Below are 21,885 nucleotides of genomic sequence, written 5' to 3'. Positions count from 1 at the left end.
AGAGAGGAGACATAAACATAGATGATAAGCATTACAGGGCAGAGAGGGGAACACGAAATAGAGTGGCCATTGTAAGACCTGGAAGAACCCAACAGAGGTAATGAGACCTGAGGGCTGGCACTGAGAAACAGGCTTCAGAGACAAGTGTTCTTTGGGTGGAATATTCAGGGGAGGGCCTGACCTGGAAAACAGGAGCATGGAGCTTTGTGGGGGTGGACGAGCAATATTTTAAACAAGAGTAAATATTCACGGTGGTGAGAATGTTTGTGGCGCATTCAGGGATTAGTAAGTAGACCAGAAGGTTGTAGAAAAGGTTTCCGAAGAGGAGCAACAGGAGACTATACAGGGTACAAAAATCATCCCAACCGATGATTTGGCATTATGGAGAGGAAACAACCTGCTTGATAGATTGCATTTTCCTTTCTCAAAGCTGTTGCTTTGGCTTATAACTTCACCACACAAACAAACCAGTTTGATTGAATGGAGCAAAAACAAAATTTCTGAAATCAGTCACAAATTCTCTGAGCCAAGAGCAGGCACAAATGTGAGTATCTGTGATGCCAATATCCACTTCTTAGTTTTTCTCAGCAACTCCCTCTTTCTTGGTAAATAGGTAGGCAGGTCAGGCCTCTTTTAAAGGGTAAAGGAGAAGAGGCTTCTGGATGGACCTGCCACGGGTCCATGAATGGTACAGCCTCTGGCCAGCTCAGGTGGGACTCCAGGTCCTCCTTCTGTTCTGCTGTGTCTGGGGGACCCTAAGTTGTCTTTATTCACTGGCTTCTTATCCACCCAGTATAGCAGCTCAGTGAGGTCAAAATAGCAGAGTTGAGAACCACAGGGTCAGTATTAGGTTCTAGTCCTGACTCAACTACTAGCTGTGGTATGTGACCATGAATAAGTCCCCACTAAGCCTCAGTTTCCTGGTCTCTAAAATGGGGTAATATTACTCTGCCCTCCTTACACAATTGTAAAAATGTTTTATAAATCATAAACTTTTTTAGTGGTAATCCTTGAGCCAGCCAGCAGGCAGATGATTTGCTTATGTAGGAAGTCACATCATCCACATTTCATTGACCCCAACTCCTACCCAACCTTCAAGGCCCAGATAACAATCCTCCCACAACAGCATCATCTCCTTTTCCTATTGGCCATGTGATATTTCCTCTGTTATAGCAGAGATATTCGACACATATCGGCCTCCTTTATGAGGCTGCTCCTGGGGCAACAAATACAGGCTGTGAGTCAGACAGGGTTCAAACCAAGATCTACCTCACACTAGCTGTGTGATCTTGGGGAAGGAATGTACTCATCAATGCCTCCATTTCTTCATCTATAAAATGGGCATAATAATAGTACTTACCTCAGAGGTGCTCTGAGGATTCATCATATTTAAGTATGTAGAATGCTTAAGACAGTGCCTGGTCCATAGTGGGAAAGTAATCAGGATTCACTATTAACTATTTTTACTTATGAAAAGGAAGTTTTGTTTTAATTTTCACCTGTCCTATACCATCTAGTCCAGTGACTGGCATGTAAGAGGTAACTGCTATGGACTGAATGTTTGTGCCGCTTGCCTCTGCTCCCCGCCCGCCCCCCCCCCCACCCCGTTCCTATACTGAAATCCTGATGCCCAATTTGATGATATTAGGAGGTAGGGCCTTTGGGAGGTGCTCAGGTCATGAAGGTGGCACCCTCAGGAATGGGACTGGTGCCTCTATAAAAGAGGTTCCAGAGAGATCCCTAGCCTCTTCTACCATGTGAAGACACAGTGAGAAGGCACTGGCTAAAATATGCCACATTGGCATACTGATCATTTTGAACTTCATAGCACTTGAAAAACAGCATGTAGGAGTACTGACAATAGTGACTCCATCTTTGATGACATCCCTGAAGGCTACACGTTCCAGGCCCCTTGGAGGTTAATGTATGCCATGGCCAGACTGCACGGAGGCTTGTTCTGGTTTTCCTAAATTTGTTTCGATAACGAGTAGAGACAATATAGTTCCCCAACCCCTCCTGACGGCGCCACAAGTTCTGATAAGTGTGGACCTCACCACAGTGCCCTCCTGCTCATCCCCTTGCTCTATAAAAATCTGTAGACTGAGGTCCAGACTTTGCAGAGAATAGCTGCACAGCTGTCCACCTTGTGGTCCACCAGATCTTCTCTGGAACTCATGCTGAATAAATTTCTGTGTAAACCACATGGAGTTGCCTGCCTTGTTTCTTTGTCTCAAAGTGCTTTCCTAGTTTAGAGGATCCTTTCTAGTCCCTCCTCCACCTTCCAACCAGAAAATGCAGGGAGAGGCTTTCTCTGAACTCCCTTTATCTGCCTAAAGACAGATCTTCCAAAAGGAATGTAAGTGTCAATCCCCTCCCCAAAAGTGTCATCAACCAGAAAGGACTAAATCTTATCACAGGAGAGGAGACTGGAAGTCAACACAACACCCAGACAGGCTTTGTCACAAACTATCATACCTCCAGTCTATTCTTTTAAGGGCCCATTTATCTTCCCTAAGAATCATTTCTTTTTCCTTAAGAGGCCTACATCTCCCCAACCCTTTCTCTATTAAGATGGTATTTAAGCCTGAATTCTCAGCCACCTCTAAAGTTATTCTTTTTTTTTTCTGATATCTCCTTTGTGCATACAAAGTACACGTTAATAAATTTCTGTTTGTTTCTCTCTTGTTAGTCTATTATTACAGAGGTCTCAGCCAAGAACTCAGAAGGGTCAAATTATGTTTCTTCCCCTTCACTATGAACCAGGAAGAGGACCCTCACCCAACCATGCTGGTGCCTTGATTTTGGACTTCCCAGTCTCCAGAACCACAAACAATAAATTTCTATTGTTTACAAGCTACCCAGTATCTGGTATTTTTATAGCAGCCTGAATGGACTAAGACAGTGATAAATAAACTTTTTTTTTTGATTATGTGAATGAATTATTACAACACAGCATTATCATCAGTTTCAAATTAAATGGGAAGGAAATGATGCAGCTTCTTAGACTTCAATGTGGGAGGGTTCAGTAAAATTACATATTAGTGACAAGGACTCTGGAGACAGACACAGCAGGCTTAACTACTTAACTATCTGTGCAAACCTAAGCAATTTACTTAACTTCTCTGAGCCCCAGGGCCCTCAACTATAAAATGAAGATGTGACAGCCCCTACCTCACTACTTCTGTTGAAAAATGGAAGAAGGAAATCCTACAACACAGGAGACTGCAAGTCCTCAGAAAGGGCTGCTAGATGCTGACACACAGACAAGAGAGAGCAACAGTGCCACATAGGTGGTCTTACTCTTTCCCTTCTTGAAGCCATAGCCTCTCTTCTGAACCGTGCCTGGACCAAGCCGGGACCTGCCTTTGGGTCCTGACCTCCAAGGGACAATAATTAAGATGGAGTAGCCACTCCTCTTCCTGTGGAAAATGCACAAGGCAAAACCACAAACCTAATTACTGGCCAAATAACTAACAAGAATAAAAAGCCAGGAAGCCACTCCCCTGCACATCTTTCTGCCAGCCTCAAGCATTAGCACCATTTGAGACAGCCTAGGAGGACCAAACAAAGACACAAGTACTGGGAACTGACTCTCTTAGGCCAGGACTTGATTCAGGAAAGGAGCAGCAGAGGGGACCTGCTGCATTATTTTCCTCAGCTGCATTATAAAGTAGGGTGTGTGTGTGTGTGTGTGTGTGTGTGTCCCTCCCTTCCTTTTCCTGGGATCTAATCTACATCATCATCACAATAGCAAAGGCCCAGAGAAGACAATAGTTAAAGTGGCATGCCAAGAGTCTCTCCCTAATTCCCTGTCTTTACATAGAACAGATCTTTGCACAGAATGCTGGAAACCCTCTAAAGAGAAAGAGCTTTGCATTTACTGGTGGCAGCTCAATGTCATGGGCAACACCAGCAGCACTCCTGTGAACCCCACTCTTTATGCATTAGGAGCTGAGCTATCTCCCATGAACACTGTCTATTCAGAACCCAAGCTGAATGCCTTATCTCTTTTACCGAATTTCTAATGTGTCAAAGAATCTTATTTGCAAAACAAAACTACCTTTTAGCCAGAGGGCTTGTGATGGGCTTTATCAGTTACTCTGCATTTTTTCACAGCTAAACAATGGCTCTTCAACCAATGGGTCAAGCAGCTCAGCTCCAGACTGTGTCTTTAAAAACACAAAAACTTGGTGAATTGTTCCTTAGTAGAGAATGAGAAAGATGTCACTGTCATACTAAAGAGCAAGAAAACCTGGCCTTTGGGGGTATATGCTCTCTCAGTCTTCCCAGTGAATTAGGTCAGAAAATCCCCCTCTTTTCTCTCCCAGAGAACCACACAGGAGGCTGACTTTGGGAGAGATTTAAATTGGATATTTTTATTTAAATTTCAGTTTTCATAATTAAAATAATGTTAATATACAATCAAACATTAATCACATTCTGATGCATGCTAACCTCCACTGAAAGCCTGCAGACAGATGGTCTTTGATCAGGTTTGCTATCTAAACAAGAGGAAGAAAAATGAAGCTACAGGGGGCAAAGGCTGGGGAATAAAAGGTGGCGAAAGGAGCCTCAGGAAGAGGAAATCCTATTTTGAAATTATTTGATCAGTAGAGAGTAAACAGGTCTTAACACCGTACTTGCTGTAGATATTGCCTGTGGATAGGTGTAGCCGGAGCTCCCGGTAGATTTTTGCATGCTGCACTGTCATATTTGCATCAAGGGGAAGACAAAACAAACAAGCCACTTTAAATAAATGGGTATTTCATTAGCCTTTTCTCTAAGTAACAGCAACAAGCATTGCCCCGGATGGCCTGCTTTCTCACTGCTGCTCTACCAATTACAGGGATGTCTCTTCCGACAAATGGTTCTAGAACACATTTTCCTAAATCTTAAATTATCTCTCTTGCTACTTTACAGAAAATGATGTGAGGAATAAAAGAAATGATGCGTATGTCCAGTTAAAAGTAATAAATATTCAGAAGATACTATATTATGATTATAGGTTTTTCATGGCTCCAACTGTGGCCTGATTAAGTAAATTCATCTTTGAAGGATTTTTCCACTTACTTTTTAAAATGGAGACACAGGCGTAGAGTATAAAATGCCTCTTTGTCTTTAAAGTGAACTTATTTTGACCTTTTGAATGAGTGGCTTGTCACATTTTATCTGTGTTCTAAATGGGATTGTAAACTCTCTCCTTCAGGGTGATGCCCATGCTGGACAGTCAGGTTGTTTGGTCAATCCCATGGGGCAAGTGCCTGCTGTGTGCAGAAATAATAACCTGGACCCTGAAGACGACTAGTGAAGATAGAGCTATTCGTCTGGCAGGGATTGGTGTCTCTGGTCACTCAGGGACTGACATTAACACCTGTTAATGCACTTTCATGTACATTATCCCATTGGACCCTCCAAATGATCCTGTTGGGTCAACAGAATGGCTATTTTTACTCCTATTTTGTAGATTAAGCAACTGACACTCAGGAAGTTCGGGTGATCTGTCCCAAATCCATAGCTACCAGGTAACAGAACAGGAATTAGAACTAAGCCTGTCTCTTCCACGGCAGGTAACTTCCACATGGAGCATCCTGGCTTGATGTGCGACCCTGCTCACGATCACTGACAAAATGCTCTCATCCACATTCGTCCTCAGAGGATGTGAGATTCAAAATGCCATCCTGGATAAGAATTCTGTCAAAGAATGCTAATCAAATCTGGCCTGATTTGATGTCAGCTCTTCCGTTCATTCCAATTGTGAAGCTAAGCTATAATTAATACATAAAAGATGGTGATTACACTGAATTAGACAACATATCGGGAGAAACCACACTTTCAGACTGTCTTTCAGTAGTTGCTGCACCTTCAAGAAATAAATCTAACAAGGCAGTTATTATCAGGTTAATAGACTGAGTGTCACTCATGATCTCCTGCATTGATTGTTATGCCCAATATCCTTCTTCTTCTTTCATTCTCCAGTGAAACAGATTCCTATTCATCTTCCCACATTCTTTCCTTCTTCCAGCACTGTATTTTTATTGTTTTCTTCCATAGGGGAACATGTAACTTTAAATCAAAATAAGAGGCAGAATAATAGAGGGTCTCATATCTGCCTTCCTTACTCAGTATCAAAATATGTTACAAGGCCTCAAAAGAAGCTATCAAAGAGGCATAAAGGAAACAATAAACATGAAAAGAACAATAGGATATTTGAAAAGGAGAAAAATATCTCAGCCAACAGAGACAGACACTTTTATGATGGTTACCCTGGGACAAATACATTCAGAAAAGAAGTTGTCTTACATTTCTCCATAAACTGAGGAAGTAGAGACCACCACTCTTCACAAACAATGCCCCCTTACCATTGCTGAAAACAGAGCTTGGGGAACATCAACTCCTACTGATGGGCATAGAGAGTGGGTTTGGGGTACCCAGAGCAGGAATATAGTTATTCTTAACTGATGGACCCAACAGCAAAATTCTAGGGGGAAGGTTGACTCCCTGATCATTTGGTGAAAGGACCAAGACACTGGTTTAGCTAACCTTTGTTTGTTTGTTTGTTTGTTTGTTTTTTGGTTTAGCTAATTTTGAGATACCAAATGAACCCCTGGGTGACAGATGTTGTAGCCAGGTTAGCTTCACATCTGGCTTCTCTACTTTATGCCACAGAAACAGTTCCATCAGTTGGATGTCTAATTATATCTCAACCTAACCTGCTCCCTGCATAAAAAGCTAATGTCTCTGTACAGGAACAGTCATAGGATCTTTGGGAGACTAGGACTGTTTTGTCTTACAATTGTACCTACCCCATTCCATCCCAAGACGGAACACATAGTAAATTCTAAGGTCCTTTATTCCATGGTGCTGTCCTCTGGAGACAAGATTCTTATTCTATTGACCTTTATTTCCTCAGAGCCCCTTTATTTCCTCATGCACATCATGGATAGTTAATAAATATTTGCTGAATTAGATGTCTGGTGCTCACTTAAGACTTATTTCATTCAAAAATTAATTCCAAACCTAAGAAATGATATAAAGAATATTAAGAAATGATGAGCAAAAAAAAAAAAAAATAGGGAACATTCTTTGAGCATTTACCCTGTGGCATATCCCCTGTAGTTTCTTCCTTCTGTGATCTGCTTTTTGCTTACAACAGTCCCTTGAGGTTAATATTAGTTGTTATTCCCATTCTGCGGACGGGCAAAGTTGGAGCTCAATTCAGTAGCCCATGGTTAAGTTATACAGCAAGTAAGTATTTCTATGATAAAAGACACCAGAGAGGGAAAGTGAGATAAATCTGGCATTTCGCCCACTTCTGCGGTCCTTCAGATAGCTCCCATAGCCAACGCGATTGATAGTGCAGAAATCAGTTATCAAGGCGAAAAGGCAGGCTGTGGATAGATAAGGCCTGTAAAAATGGACAGAACATGACATGCCTCACTGGGAGGACTGATGGAAAGGATTGGTATTGCTTCCGAGAAATGTGCTGATTCTTATCCAGCAGTGACTGTGCCCTGACCTTTTCTAAGGAAACATGTTTGTAATGGGTTCTTTCCTCTTCTCCTTTTCAGTTGTAGGAAGCTACAGTCTGTGAAGAGGATGGACAGCTTCTTGATGATGATCCTAGACAGCCCTATGACAACCCATAATAATGCCTGTAGTGGTCACAATCACCACCACTGCTGCAAGTGGCATATCAAGGGACTTGGAGAGCTATGAGCAGCTGCATTTTCCATGGGTGTTCCCCTACTCTCAAAAAAAAAAAAAAAAGACTTTAAAAAATGTATATTAAGGAACATTTAAGGAGGGTGCAAAGTGAATGGGTAATATGGAACCAAGCTGAAAAATGGCTCATCACTGGTATAAATCACAATCTCCCATTGGTCCAAAATGGAATGGGAGGGGCTTGCACTTCTGTGCCAAGATTAGCCTTGGGACAAGCTCCATCACCACTTACCACATCACTGCAAGAATGGGATTTCTTATTCATTGCTTTGCTTGAACTATGAGTTCTAGCACACTACCAGTCCACTGGAGGTAATCAATGTATATTTGACCAGTGAGTAATGGAATGAAAGGAAAAGTTTTATGATTCATTAAGGATTCACTTTAACTGAAGACTGTCATATGCTTTCAAAAACTAGAAAAACAAATATGTATATTTCAAACATTTTGAAAAAGCCTTAACATGAACTAGGTTCCCTGAACTGCACTTCACAGATGCTGAGAAATATGTGGCCAAAACGGAGTGGGGAACAGAGGGAGGTCTATGATTAACTGAGCTTGGGAATTCAGGAGTAAGCAAAGTTAAGTATCATCTTTAAAGCAGGATTCCAAGCTTGTAAGATGCCAATATGCACTGTGTGTCTTCATAACAGTGTTATATAATGTAGTCAAATATATTTGACCACAGAAATAATTTTCAAGTTACTCCTGTTCACATTTGTAAAATTCCTCTGCAGGAACAATTTAGCTTAGTAGACACGTAAGGATTTTATAGGACCAAGGAAGGCATGCCAGGTTGCACAGCACTTACCATTCATGCGTTCCTTCTAGTAACTTCTATAATACCTATGCGATATAGTTCTAAAAGATAATTGAGGGGGAAGCAAAATAAATAACAGTTTGTCCCTGTCACAAGTTAATAGGAACAGCAACAGATATGCTAATATTAATAGTACTAATATTAATTTATAGCTTGCATAGTCAAAGGATATATAAAGTGCAGGGAAATTTGATTAGAAAGTAATTTATTTAGAAGTCAAGGAAAAAAAGTAAATTAGAGCAGACCCTATGGCATAGCCTAGAAGTTACTTCCATGAGTAAATATCTAATACCTGTTTGATGACTCACTATACACAAGGGAAAAACAGGCATAAAAATGTGTGGCTATTTGAGATTTTCGACAGATATTTAAACTTCTGGAAAATGTGAAGATTCTCATCCTATGTGGATGGCATTCTTTGAAAATCATCACTCATCTGAATATGGTAAATGCAATGACCCTTTTCAGATGACATCTGTTTTCCCTCCAAATATGAGGCCTAGAGTGAACTCATTCCTACTTGCTTTAAATTCCTTCATCCCAGCAAACTCCCCTGGCCTCAGTGTCTCACATGGGCTGTCTCCTGTGTAAAATATGCTTCCTCTTACTCTCCCCACATTCCTCAGATCTCTCCAATATCAACTTAAAATGGCACTTCTCCTGATGACCTTGCTTGATCCCTTCAATCTAAATTAGGCACCTCCCTCTGGTCCCTCTCATCATTTCTGGTTCTTACAACTGCGCATATATATATATATATATATATATATATATATATATATATACACACACACACACACACATATGTACATATGTAAATATTTGACAAGTGAATACATGAATGAAATGAATGGCGGGTGAAAAAAACTCAGAATACCAAATGAAAAACTGAGATGTAGCTATAAACTCATATGCCTATATTCATACATCTGAGTGCTTTGCATGTCAAAAAAGTTCCCCATGGGAAGTTGCCTGTTTACACTAATAAAGTAATTGCTGTTTAAAATATGTTTAGAATCCTCCTTTTGGAAGAGTGCTCAGAGTCTGATTCAGGGTGACCTGATTTTGTGAAATGGCCAGAAATCCTTCAGAACTGACCCCAAAGAACCTGGAAGAAGTTTAATCATCTTTTGGGGGGCCAAAAAATAGGGCTCGTAATTTGACTTGGAAGACAATTTCCAAACTAGAAATCCACTAATAACATACGTTGCATCATCACTGTGATCATTAAGGAGCTACTGGAGATGCACATGAAAGGGGATAACACTTACTTGGATAGTGATTAAAAAATGAATCTTGTGACTTTAAAGTTTTATTTCCTAATTTATAAGGTTAATGAAACATCAGAACAAAAAAAACGGGTGCATCTGGAGATAAACTGGCCCAATATACTCAATAGTTTCTAACTGCACATGCAACATGTAGGCTAAGCCAGCCTGTCCCACAACCAACAGGGCTTCTCAAAGTCATTGTTCTGAGGGAGTTATCAATTTCCCATAAGACTTATTTGGGGGACCCTATTTCAGGTGGAAAGAATAATAATTGAGTGTTATAATGGAGATTCATCTGGTCTGGGTACAACTGCCCCCACAACCCACTCCTTCCTTGCACCATAATGAGATCATGTGTGAAAGCCTAAATTATGTAAATGAAAAGGCTCCACTAATACCGCTGAAATATTCCTGGAGTGTTACACTTGACAACCTCAAAGTACATTTCACACTGCTAATGACTTCATCACTAACACAACTGCCATGAGTCAAGCAGTTTCCATGGCAACGCCCTAGTACAGCTGTTTACCCATATAAAGTATTGCACCTACTTAGTTACATATACAGACAGATCACTAGATTCCTAGGTACTGAAATTGAAATAATTCAATTTTCAATGTCTCTCTTTATGAAGTGATTCTGCCAGCTATAGGGATTAGCATATCAATGTGACTTTGACAGGGGTTGCCGCAAAAGACATATTTTGCAGGCACTTCATGTCAATTAGAGCCCTAACTGTTTCATGGAATAATCATTCCTGCCAGATTAAGGTCGGGCTGCAAGGTAATTTAATTGGTGCCATTATATGTAGAAAAAAAATGCTCTAATAGAGTGCATACACTGTCTCTGCCAGGAAAGGGGAGGGCTGCACAAAGCAAATGACTGAAAAGAATTGCCTTCTTAGCCATTTAGAAGGGATTTAAAAACACCACACACACCAAGATGGGAGCCTCTGCGATGTTATTTCCTGGATTAGCTGGGAGGAAAACTTTGAAGGAGAGGGAGGATGAGGGCCAGTTCGTGGTTTTCTCCAAAGGCTTTTTTTTCCCCCAGTACAGGAACCTGGAATAGCATGACAGTTCAATTGATTCATCACCATAACACCTATGTAAGCTTTATGAAATGCTATGGTCGCATTTGCTGAGGGGGGCATTTGTCTCCAGGCTGGGGAAGGGAAGTCACAAAGCAGACTGGAAGCTACTCAGTATGCCAAGGAGTGTGCTGCAACACCACTTTCTCCCTCTCCTGGAGGAGTAAAACATGCCTCACACCTTTACTGTTCTTTGTTGCCAGAGTTCTCTAATATAACCCCCCATTGCCTCAGAGAGGCTTGTTATCATCTCTAGCTTCCCACAGTTGGGAGTTTGGAGAAAATGGCAGAAGCAAGGGGTAGCACCACCAGGTGTCCCAATCTTGATGGGAAAAAAAAAAGCAGGGGAAATATTCTTAGAGGGAAAGATAATGGCTCGGTAGACATTTTCTGTTTTGGAGAACACTTAGCTCACTCATCTTTCCCCATTATTGTCATGCAACTATTTATGGGAGAATGAGAAATAATAGTCGCATCTTTGTTTTGTTCTCACCATTAATCCCCACTAGGAGTCTCCCCATGTGAAGTCCTCTGATTAAAGACTTACACATCCTATATCGTGCAAAGAACTAAGTTGGCATTTAATTACATCTGACTCTGTATCATCAGTGATTATTTTGTGTTTCCATGTCTTATAACTCTACTCCCAGCATTTGCTGCTTGAGGGTGGGGCTCATGTTTTTTATATCTTTATAGTGCCTGGATGCCAACATGTGTCCCACATGACATGTTTTGTATTCAGTACTTCTTTAACATCCACTGATGATGTTGGGGAATCATTTCTAAAATATCAAAGAAGTCAGTGAACCTTGGAGGATATAGCATATGCAAGGAAAATACTGATTGTCAGAGGTGGTCTCTAACATACCTAATTTTACCAATTAGGGAAGCTGTACTGATTAGTCTAGGGCAGCACTGACCCATAGAAATATAATGTAAGTCATGTGTGAAATTTTAAATTTTCTAGTAGCCACATTAAAAAGTAAAATTACAGATGAAATCAATTATTTTGTTTAATCTGATTTATCCAAATTGTATCATTTCAATATGTAATCAACACAAAAATTACCAATGAGATATTTTTGTGTGTGTGCACGAAGTCTTTGAAACCCAGTGTGTTTTTTACCCTTAGAGCAGATCTCAAATCGGACTGGCCACATTCCAAGTACTCAGTAGCTGTGCAGGGCTGGTGGCTGCTCTGTTGGACAGAACAGTTCTAGGTTCCCACTGTCACTCATAGTAGAGCAATAGAACCCACGTCTCTTGACCCTCAAGCCAACATTCTTTCCACCTCAGAGCTGATTCCCCTTCTGCCTGCCCCCTGCAGTACATCCTGGCTTCCGCTGTGAACCAAACTCCAGCAAACATGTCTGAGAAGCTCATAGCCACACAAAACTGAGAAGTCTCAGGAGAAAGTGAGTGAGTTTGCCTTGCTTTTAACAATGCAGGTTTAAAACAGTGCAATGGAAGCTTGAAGGTTTGTGGGTGGAGGGAAGAGCAGCCACAGATGGGATCTTGGCAGTTGGAGGCCTTGTCAATGTTATTATCAAGAATCCATTGTATCTGTCCATTTGTCAGCAAGGAAGCCCTCACCATGTGCCATATTTCTCTCTTTCAGTGTACAAACTCATTTATCAAGGCACAGAGTTATTCTCTCAGGTTCATCAGGTCTTGCCTCAACTTGACAGTGACCCTTTAAATGATGTTAAAAGAAAACAAAATCCTTACCTTGCATAACACCTTGGTACCTCTTAATGGAGAGGGGCTCTTTGTGAGTTAACATACCCAGTTGGAGATTAGTAACCACCTCCCCTCTGCTCAGCCTTGGGGATACTTTTAGGGGAAATAGGTGTACCTGGACCACACACGGGATACAGATGATGCCAGAAGAGTTTTTCATTTGAGGATAAAGACTATATTCCAGAAACTTAGCCAATTTGCACATACAGCAGGGCTTCTAGGTGTCCTGGTCAGGGAGACAGGGTAGAAGTTAAGGAACATTGGTCTGTGGTTCAGTGGAGTTTATATAACAGCGCTGTGGGTTTTAAAAAAATAGGACTGTTGGGGAGCCAGGGTGGCTCAGTCAAATAAGCGTCCAGCTCTTTAAATAAGTGTCCAACCTTCAGCTCAGGTCATGATCTCAGGGTTCGTAGGTTCGAGCTCTGCATTGGACTCTGTGAAGACAGTGTGGAGCCTGCTTGGGATTCTCCCTTTCTCCCTCTCTCTGCCTCTCTCTGGCTTGTGCTCACTTTCTCTCTCTCCCTCAAAATAAATAATAAATAAAAAAATAGGTCTGTCTCCCTCTTATATTGATGGGTAGAATTTTGTGTTAGTGGAATCCCAGGGTATTTAATTAGGGAATTTTTATTAAATCTTGGCTCCCAGGGGCTCATAGGACCACTGTGGAGGTGACTGGAATTGGAGGGGGATAGTGTCAGTTCTCTTTTGCTTAAGCATCCTTGCTGCCTCCTCCCTTGGGCTGGTGGTGCATATCCACCAATTAAAAAATATTTTAAAATAAAAAAGATTTTAAAATGTGATAAGAAATTAAACAACAGAAAGTAGTGTGAGAGATATGGACGCAATGATGAAAGCAAAGGATGAGCAGTGTACTGGGTCCCTGCCAATACTACCCCATGGAAGGAAGGCAAGTGTCTTTGTTGAGGTGGCTGAGAATGATCAACAGGTGTCTGGGCACCTACTTGCTCAGAGCTAGGGTATACCTTGATGGCCCCAGGCCCTGCACAGACCAGTGAGATCCTGGGTTAGAGAGCCCCAGAATGCTTTCACTCATGTTTAGCATGAATTGGTGGAATGCACTGTTACTGCATGTAGGTGGTTTCACCCTCACAGGAACCACAAGTAGGATTAGAGATGTCCCTAGTCCTCAGAGTCCACATATCCCCTTGGGAGTAAGAGGTGTGTGTGTGTGTGTGTGTGTGTGTGTGTGTGTGTGTGTGTGTGAGGGGGTGGGGGCTGGGAATAAGATCAAAAGCGTAGCAGAGGGAAAGTTCATGCTCTCTGCACTCGCAGAATGGTACTATGTCAGCTATGTAAGAACGATCTCAATTGCCACTCAGAATCCTTACAAGGAAGGAACTATTATTCTTCCTGTTTCTGCAGTTCCCTAACAGACATGGTTTTATTCTCCTCAAATATATGGTCTGTTTTGGGGTTCAGTATATACTATGTGTCTGGCAACGTATGCCACATAGAGAAGCGAGAAGTGGTGAGTAAGGATATCACGCCTGCCCACCTCTCTCCCAAACTGCCTATGAATAAAACGAGGTGTCTAGAGAGGTGGGGCACTGGCCCAGGGACCCTTTTCAGGCAGGGCAAGTGAACTGTATCTTCCAGTGTTTGCTATTATTATCACCACCCACCCTCCTGCCCCATGGAGGGTGGAGCAGGGGATCCTGGCATGCCATCTATGTGTTCAGGAGTCTGGGGCAAGGCAGCTCACCATGTATAATCAATTCCAACACACAGGGTTAGACCACTAGGAGCATCACAGAGTTTGGTTTAGATTTTCGGCAACGGACTCTACTCCTAAGTCCACCTTAGACCCAAGAAAAGATGTCTGAGAAGGAGAAGGGTCAGAAGCAGCAGATGCCACCATTTGCCCCTTTGTGTCTGCAAGGTTCATTCACTGTCTTCCTCTCATTTTTTTTTTACTTCCCAGAAACCCTGTGAACTGAATATTTCTATAAGTAAGAGTGTCCCTGTTTAGAGAGGCAAAATGGAAGCTCACAGAACTAAAGTAACTTGCTCAAGGCTGTTGGGCAAGCGACAAAAGGAAGTAAGACTGAAGAACAGTTGTCCTGCTCCCAGCAGGATTCAGCAGCAAGAAGGGTAGCATACTGGGGCTATCCAGTCCCCAGGCTTATGGTTGGCCAGGGCAGCCATGCCAGCAGGGGTCCTGGGGGTTTTTATCCCCTGTTGCTGGTGTCAGGCCAAAGGGAGAGGACTTTGTGGTGTCTGGGAGAAGTTTAAAGTAGGAGGCACTGCCCAAATGGCTTATGAGAGCAAGGAGCACCCTTGGGAAGAAGGGAGCCCAGACAAACAGCCAAAGAGTCTGAGAGGAAAGGTGTAAGTCTGGGACAGCTGGTGAGGTGGGGTGCAGGAGGACAGAAGGGACAGAGTGAGGGGTAATCATTGATTCTCATGGCCACCATGTGGCCTCCATTTCCTTCCTGAAATTTCACAGCATCAGAATTTGAGAAGGTAAGGCTGCAAGCTGTCTGGGAGAGAACACTTTTGTGTCCTGTACCCATGAACTCCCTCAGGGGCTAACAATGAACTCCCTTACCACAGACCGTGAGCTGTTGCTCTCCAGGTGTCTGTGTGGGAAATCACCTGCAGGGCCTTGACCTGCATGCGAGCGTTCACAGGATGGTACCCTAATTCCAACCTGCCCTTTTGTTCCTCTGAGGTGACATGGGTGGCAATCAGTATGCTGTTCATGCAAGTTGCAGTAATTCCTCCCCAAAATATTTACCAGCTTTTACCTCTTTCTAATTAATGCCGACAGGTAATCCCTCCTCCCACAAGGAAACAATTCCCTCTTCTGAGCAGGTGTGCGGTTATCCTTCATCCACGACAGCTTAGACACAGGCAAACAGGAGTAACACGCACCACCTTCCAGAAGCTATAAAGGGAAAGGTCTTTCTGCTTTCTTTTAAATCTCTGTGGGGTTAGTTTGTTTGTTTTAAATGAGACAGCGTGTAAATGGCTCTCCTTAGGAGAAGGGAGTTCTAATGAACAAGCCTGGCCCATTTTCCACTGGGTAATGAGTGCACCCAGGTAGCTGCCGGGAACAGTGATGTATTCTGTTGTCACCCTGATTTTACACCGGGGCTGGGTGGCCTGTTTAATACATGAACATAAATCTATCAGCTGTTTTTACATGTTCCCATTTGGAAAGCCAAAGTCTTAGAATAACACATGCTCTGTGTTTGCGAGATTGGCACAGCCCTTCCATCACTTCCATAACATCTATGAGCATTTGCAGGTACTGTGTATTATGGACCCTAACATTTGTGGACATGCATGCTTGTGTGTGTGCAAGTGCATGCGCGCGTGCACACACACACAGAGTCATGCATACATTAGAACAGTGAATGCCAGTGAAAAGAAAGAGGGATTTTGAACACTAGAAACCCTCTCAGTCCCCCAGCTTCTGAGAGGGAGAAGATATGGTATGGGATGAACAAAAGCAACACTCAGCCAAAACTTAGAGTGCCCTCCCTTAGGCTTCTACAAAATGGGGGCAAATATAGTCCCTTCATTTTTTTCCACCACCAAAATTCTGAATTCTGAGATTTGGAACTTGGCACCCATGAGAAATCACAAGTCAGGTTTTAATAAAGGGGAAAGGAGAGGCCGCAATGCCATGGGGGTTTTGGACATGTGTGGATGAAGGGCATAATAGATGGCACTGGATGAAGAGGCGGAAGGTGGCAAGAGACAATGTTCAAAATGTTGACTATTTCTGAATCCAAACGGCTCTGAGCATCCAATCAAGACCATGTGATCATATGGACAAAGATGGAAACATGGGCCATGATAAAGAGGAGAGAAACTCAATTGTATGCTAATAGCAATAAAGCAAAATGAGAAATGCCCAGGTGAGAACATGAGTGTTTCCAAGGAAGTCTGGAAGACCAATCTTGGAAGGGGTCCTGATGAAACACAGTGCACATGGAAATTCAAACTCAGCTCAGCTGTCAGCGTCTGGGAGAGTCGCTAAGCCACAGTGTGCCAATTTCTAGAGCTCCTGTGCCCTCTAGGTCTGGTTCTAAACCCTGACCACATGTTAGAAATACCTGGGGAGTTTTTTTAGAAATACCAATTACCAGGCTCCAAACCAGACCAAAGATGAGAAGCTGTAGCCGAGGCACGGGCATTTTTCAAGCTCACCAGGTGATTCTAACGGAGACACAAAGTTAAGAATTGCTACTCTGAAGAAATGTGGGGCAGCTGTGGATTCCCTCAATTGAGGTCTGACATGCACCCCAAAGTACAGACCTGCACAGACCCAGGCCCTGAGAAATGTCATGCATAAAACTCTGGTTGTGGTTCTCTGTAAATCCCTCTGCCCCAATAACAACACAGTGGCTGAGGGAATAATCGCTGGACTGCACGGAAGAAGCATCTAGCTCTAGTCTCAATTCTTCCACTAACGAGCTATATTACCCTCGGCTTACCACTTTAGACCAGTGCCTGGACTGTAATTTATTTTTAGTGAGTGAATAAAAAGACACTGAGTTTCTTATAAAAGGAAAAGATTAGAATGAGAGGTCCCCAAGACCCCTTCAAATTCTAAAATTTGGAAACGAATATAGATCCTCTTATAATCTGCTTCTACTCTGCCAATAGAATATATCACTCACATTTAAAAGAAACCTTTCAAGTTACCATTGTCATGTAAGATGTTAATATTAGGGGACTCTGAGTAAGGAGTATATGAGAAATCTCTGTAATATCTTCACAACTTTTCTGTAAACCTTGGATGCCCACAGTATTCCAGAATCAAAAGTGTATTAAAATAAAATCAAACCAAACCAAACTCTTCCATCCCATTGGATGGTTTCTTCCCTGTCTTCTGAACAGAACTTGCACATCCCAACATTTGAGCCTTTTCCGGGGCTAGCCCCCTCACCTGAATTTTTCTTTTTCTTTCTCTCTCCCCTTTCTTACATCCCCACTTAAATTCCTCTCTTCCAGCCTAACAGGGGCACTTGATCACTTTTGAGAGTCTTCCAGTCCTCAAACCCTCATTTTGTGTTCCGTCATCTTCTCCAGCTCTGGGGCCAACCTCTCCCTTCATTTAGGTTTTGGATCAGTCAGTGTCCAGCCAGGAAAAGAAAATGGAATTTGTGACACAGGGGGTACAAAAGATGAAAATCCAGTGTAGAAGCAGGAGGCCACCCCCTCTGGGCTGAAAGAATGAAGGGAGAAGGTTCTGTTACCAAAGCCCAGGGTCCAGGTAATCCTCTACCTGGGGCAGGGAACCGGGGGATTGGAGCCCTAGAGTGGTTTGTCTAGTAGGGACCTGAAGCATGCTGATGACACCGCACCTGTCAAAACACTGCCAAAGTAGAAGCAGAGAGGAAAGAAATCCTCTCTCCATCTCCCTAACAGTGCCTTCCACTGGCTGTATCCAGTAGCTTCCACTGGAACTTGGGAAACAATCTGGCAAGCAGCAGCCCCCCTGTGGTACAAAGCAAAGTAGGAGCAGGGTAAGGAATGGGTTTGAGGGCAAAAGGTCAAGAACTTATACTGTACCTATAGCCTGTATAACACAATCTGATGGTTGATTGTATCCTGTTCTGTCTGATATTCTAAGACAGAGTACCCAATAGAAATGGAATGCAAGCCATGAAATGTAGACCACACAGACTATTTTAAATTTTCTACTAGTCATATTTTAAAAATGAAAAAAAAATGTGTGTAATTTTAATAATATATTTTATCTCACCCAAAACACCCAAATATTATAATTTTAACATGGAATCAATACTACCAGGCTTAATGAGATAATTTAATTTCTTTTTCCATACGAAATCCAGTGTGCAGCTTATACTTACAGCACTTCTCAACTGGGATATTTCAAGTGCTCAATAGTCACATGTGCCTAGTGGCTGACTACTGAAGTCTTGAGTGATTTCATAAGAGAGTGTAGGATATGAATCCACTGTGGAGAATGTCTCCATATCTAAAAGAAAACGTCACGTGAGTGAAAGTTCCAAAAAAAATTCATAACCGGGAATTGAAAAAAAGTAAGAAGAAAACACAACAGGAACCTGTTGAACATAGATCTTAGAAGTCTGAATAAGGCAGTGCTATATATGCTAAATTTAATAACATTTAAAACTTTTTCACACATAATATTAAGTAGCTTTGGAATCATGGGCTGTTATTGATTTGCGGGTTTCTCTTGGATGATGTTGGATGATGATAAATTAGTTTTTAATATCTCCCATGTTTATTAATAAGAAAAAGACTACAGTGTTCACAAATGTCCCTCCTGTCATCTTCTCAAAGTTGGAGGGAAATTTTTTCTTACAGGAGGTAATGGCTCAGTGTCTGGGGAATTTTGGGATTGTAAAAGTCTCAACAGGTCATGAGCATCACAAATCAGATGCACACAATGTAGGGGCAGTGATTAGTTCTAATGGGGGAGGGAAGAAAATGAGATAGGAGTTTCAAGGTGTGACCATGGCCTATTGTTTCTACTCAGTGATGGTGTGCAATTGTTGATTATATTGCTAGTTTTCATAGTCCATGTATATTTTATAAATGCTTTTATTCTTTTGATATTTAATAAAATCACAAATGGCACTCATACAAATGCATACAAAGTAAATGAGGAAGGCAAAAGGTAAGGAAGGAAAAAAGGAAGGAAGAGGGTGAGGAAAAGGAGAAAGGAGAGAATAAGGGGAAACAAAGAACACAGAATATCCAACTGGTATAAACTGACTTCAGGCAGAGAGATGCTTTGTTGTATTTTGAAACCCCATCTTTGCAGTCTGCCCCACTGTCCAGCTTCATACATCTAGGGCAGATGTCTCCTAGACATGGAGATACTCCAGAGTAGATGAGGCTGGGCCTTGGCATTTCCCTCTGGCAAAAGGCCATTATCTTTTGACAAATACTGTGTCTTTTATGAGATGATTCTTTGAGGTCAGACCCTTTGATTGGCTTTTATGAGAAAAATAGAAAGGCACATGATTTGCAAAAATTGGGATGGTGTTGGTGTGGTGGAATGATACAACTTGGGCTTCAATGCCAGCTGAACACACAGTAGATTAGGGACCTTTCCCTGGCTTTTGGAGTAAGTCCAGACTTGAAAATGACAAACTATAGAGTTAAGTTGGGATCCATGTAACTTGAGTGCCTCATGACTCCGAACAGAAGTACCCCAGATGCTGGGTCTACTCTCACTCACAGCAGACTCCTCACATGCCATTCTAAGCCAGGCCTTACTAAAAAGGGCAGGGTGGACTTCTCTTCTGGAGTTGGCACCAGGTCTCAAACCCCCTCTTTCAAATAAGGCCAGGGGTTCACTGGCTCAGCATCTCATTCTATTTGCATTAGCCTGGTAGTAGTACAAACTCTTTGACCCAAAGGCCTTCACTGCCACAGGGGAGTAAGCTGGGCCAGCATGCAACTGGCCAGGACTTGGCATTCTAGGCATGGATTCAAGGAGTAAGTAAGACTTAACTCCAGTAGAAAAGCAGCTACATGAACAAGAAGCAGGCAGAAAGCAGGGCCTAGGTCAGGAATGCCCTGAGAGGTAGGCAGGCATCTGAACTAGAGCAGTTCAGGAGTTGAGCCACTTGCCAGAGCTCTGGTGAACAAGGTTGACTTCTGATCCTAGAGCTGAGACTGTTTGCCTATTCTCTATTTTATACTCTTGGCTGCTGAGTATCATTGGACCTGGAAGTGTTTAATATTAGAAAGGTATAGGATCTGCCTCAGGAGTCCTGCATCATGATGAGGCAGGATTACTTCACTTTTCCTGCTGTGGAGTGATCTTATTTCTACTAATAAGCAGGGAAAGTGATGGGCTTGCTTTATTTACCAAGAAAGACTTCTAAATTCCCCTCTAGCATCTAAGAGAGGTGAGAGAGAATGATGACAAGCATTCTCAACATATTTCAACTGACAGAATCACATAATTAAATTTTGATTGGAAAGGGCCTGGAGAAACAAACAAAAAAATCTAAGCTATCCCATATTTCTTTTTTCTTCCCAATGATTCAAGTGGTCTTTGAAAGCAGGAATGATCTCAGACATTCTGCTGCTCGTTTAACATACAGATGGACAATTAACCCAGCCTGATGCTTATGGCAGTGATGGAGTGGGCAAGACATTATTCATGTGTCTGCACGTGCATGGGTACGAGTATACATTTATGTGTGTGCAAGTGTGTATATATATGAGTCTAGGAGCACACAAATAAGGTGGCTGAGTTGGGGATGTAGTGAGTAAACTCCAAGAATAGCAGGGGCACTGTTAACCCCCATAAAAATGATTTGGAATTTAAATAGCAAGTGTTCAGAAGTGATAGGCAAAATAGACCTGGAAGACTGTTTGTGGTACAGATGGGATCTGACGCTCTCTGAGCAGGGAGAAGCACTGTCAGTGTTTTGACAGACACAGACTGATGTTCAGGACAGAGCCAAGGAGGTGATGGGTGGAGGGACTTGGTGGGGGTGGGGGGCTGGAGACCCCCGTGACAGATTGACAAACATGCACAGGAATTCTCAAAGCAGAGGGCAGAGAGAGAGGACATATGAAGATAAAGACAGAGGAAGACTGAGATGCTGGTGGTGGGGAGAGGTGAGAAGGGTGGAACTGCATTTACCACATCTGCCTCTTTGGGGACTATTAAGGAGGTAAAGGCAGGGGCCAAAAGCCAGACTGCATGGGGAATAAGCATCACTGTCCAGCACTTTATTTCTCCTTGCAGTCTCTGGAGCTGGCAGGACTGCTTAGTGCTCCAGAGAGGGAAACCCCAATGACAAATGCCTCCCATGAGGGCTAAGGGTCACAGACAACCATCCAGACTGTGTTCCTCTTCCAGGACCTGTAGAAATGTTATGCTGAAAGAAAACTAGAGCCTGAAGGAGCATAAAATCACTATAAACTGTGGCCTGTGAGACAGCAGACCCCTATACAGACTTAAACACTTGGTGGTGGAGATACTACTCTCCAAATGTGGATCCTCAACCCACTTGGACCAAATCATTCCCTTACCCTTCCCAGACTTTCCACAGCCCCTCAGAATTCTTGTATGCTCCTGAACCTGGGCTATCCTGCCCTCCTCTCTGATCCATCCCACCTGTCTACATTGAGGCCCCTTCTCTCACATGCCCAGCCTCTTCAGGCCGATGCAGTGTCCTTGTGCTGATTTCCACTAGTGTGCATCCTGGGCCCTTAGAATCCAGCAGGCAGTGTGGTGGTGTGGTCACAAC

General features: G+C 42.6%; 1 protein-coding gene across 5 annotated transcripts in view; it reads right to left on the bottom strand.

Annotated features, from left to right (window-relative positions):
- Nucleotides 1-21,885, bottom strand: part of SLC14A2 (solute carrier family 14 member 2) — a 442,799-nt gene that overhangs the window by 352,925 nt on the left and 67,989 nt on the right. Inside the window, exon 1 of one of the 5 annotated variants that reach the window (XM_053205527.1) lies at nt 8,534-8,551. The exons of the other annotated variants lie outside the window; for them this stretch is intronic. The gene's annotated coding sequence lies outside the window, so the exon portion shown is untranslated. Of the gene's footprint in view, nt 1-8,533; nt 8,552-21,885 lie in introns of those variants that run through there. 5 annotated transcript variants of the gene reach the window in all.

Source organism: Acinonyx jubatus, chromosome D3, assembly GCF_027475565.1.
Source record: "Acinonyx jubatus isolate Ajub_Pintada_27869175 chromosome D3, VMU_Ajub_asm_v1.0, whole genome shotgun sequence".
Lineage (NCBI taxonomy): Eukaryota > Metazoa > Chordata > Mammalia > Carnivora > Felidae > Acinonyx > Acinonyx jubatus.
This window is presented reverse-complemented; position numbering and strand designations above follow the sequence as displayed.